This window comes from Anneissia japonica, unplaced genomic scaffold (genome assembly GCF_011630105.1).
Source record: "Anneissia japonica isolate Jap-2015-1 unplaced genomic scaffold, ASM1163010v1 scaffold840_len63582_cov119, whole genome shotgun sequence".
Classification (NCBI taxonomy): Eukaryota; Metazoa; Echinodermata; class Crinoidea; order Comatulida; family Comatulidae; genus Anneissia; species Anneissia japonica.
Window position 1 is genome coordinate 46,983 of NW_022692073.1, and position 2,427 is coordinate 49,409.

Below are 2,427 nucleotides of genomic sequence, written 5' to 3' on the forward strand. Positions count from 1 at the left end.
GACTATGATAAACTTAACTAAAATGCTGACCCTACTACAAATTATGCAATTGTTATTTCGACCAGTTTGCAAATAAAAAGGGGGAATCAAAAGCCCCATAGGCTATACTTGGCGTTGCACTGGAATACAAATACATAAGCATCACACTTAATAACGAATATATATTTTATAACATCAACTAGTAAAAATTATACAGTATATATGAAAATATGTGAAGACTGGCCACAAGGCCAGACCCATTTACGATGGGAGCACCCAGAAAAGGAGTTACAGAAACCGTAACTCTCCTTGTCATTGTTCTGAATATATCTTATGTATTAACAAGTATTAAAAACAAGATAAAACACACACAAACTACGTTATTAACAGCTTACACCTTTTTTAACGAAGGGGTACAGCTTTCTCCCTTTTTTGGCAGGCCAAACGCCCACATTGTGTCAGCCTGTCCGCTGACGTGACACAGCCAAACGCTGATATGACGTAGCCATATGCTATACTGTATAAAACACAGCCACATGCTGTGTGGGGAGTGCCCTCTCTTAGATCTAAAGTACCACCGCCAACTGTTACCTTATCAAAGGAGTTTTTCTCGTTATCAAGTAGCAAAAGCATTTATGCGAATATAGCTACGAAAAGCGTTGGACGACCAACGCCCCATTTTTTTAATTAGTTCCTCAGAGCAACCCATCGCTGCTGCCTGGGTGGCTGCTCCTATCATGAAACTATGACCCTTATACAAGGCTGGGTTTAAACCAATAAATGTTATGGCTGCCTTGATCTTTGAAGAAATGTATTGGGGTGACTAAGATTTATCTTTTTGCCTAGCAATTGAAATGACCACCGGAGGTTTTCCCGTTGATGTTTTTGAATGACGTATCGTTAGGTTTACTCCGTTCGATGTAAAATTTATATCTGTGCGTTGAATGACTGTCCCCTCTTTCCCGGGTCGGGCCGCTAACTCCCCTATACGCATAAAGGCGTTGAAGGCTAGTAGAAAAAATGTTTGCACAAGTTGTCTGTTTGTTCGAACCTGTTCAACCGAATGTAACACTGTTATGATACGTCGAAGAATATTCATGGTAATCGGTAACCTGATATCCTGGGACTTAGCCAAGGAGTGTACGCCCCTTAAAGCTTTCCTAACTAGAAATGAGTCTAAAGGCTCTGCAAACGCATTAATTTTGTGAATGAAACAAATGGCAGACACATGAAGGATATACTTCGTGGTGCATACCCCTTTTCGTACAAAAACCCAATAAAATTACATAAACCCATAGACGATAATGGCAATTTTTCATGAGGGGCCGACCATGATTGTAATAGTGCCCAACTACGGAAATAAGCCTAGTTGGTTGCATTTGTCAACGACGCATCAATCAACTGCCTTGTAGTGTCTGAAAGTATCCTCGTATTATTATGTGCACCTTGTATGATACAAGCTGAGGACGCTATCAAATCTGTACCTGAAACAAATTGTAAGAGAAAACTCAAATGTATTGCAGGGAGTGAGGAACCTCAGTAGATGAGGGGTTGATATGGTTAAACATGGAGTGGGCTTTGTCTATTTGTAAGCGAGAGAGCAAATCCGCCAATGTATTTTTGATACCCGGGATATGTTTTGATTTGAAATTTATATCTAAACGTAGGCAACACAAAACTAGCCGTCTTAATAGACGAAGCAAATTCTCTTCCCTTGCTGTTTTCTTATTGATCACCTGAACCACTGATAAATTGTCTGAGTAAAATAAGATACATTTGTTAGCCAGTGAGTCACCCCAAATTTCAAGAGCAAGGACAATCGGATATATTCCATGACTGCAATGCTATGGTGTCGGAGGGATGCCAGCCACCGTATCGCGAACCATTTACAGTCAAGTACTGCAGCACACCCTATTGACCTGACGCATCGGTATATAATTTTAATGTGTTTGAAGAAACCTAAATATTATCAAGAATTAGCGTTTTTCCATTGTAGTTGTTTATGAATTCATACCACGTGTTTAGGTCTTCTTTTGCTTCAGCTTTGATAGTTCTAAAATCCATTGGCTGAGCCCTCCTCGTGTGGTGTATCTGTGTTTTCCCCACCCCACTTTTTAGCCAAGTGTCTGTGGGTTTCTTCCTCCCATCTGTTAAATTTATTAATTTTCGCAGAAAGGGGCGACCTGGTACAACAACCATGCATGCAAAATTAAGGAGACCCAATAAGGATTGGAGTTCTTTAAGAGACACTTTATGTCTACCTATGAAATATGTTAGTTTTTCTCGTATTTTGTGATTTTTTTCGAGAGGAAGACGGCACTCCATAGCGATTGTATCCACTTCAATTCCGTAAATAGTAAGACAGGTAGTAGGAGTCACTGTTTTACTATATTTTATTGGTACCCCTAGTCGAGCACATAAGAATAAGAAAAGATGTGTATAAGAGAC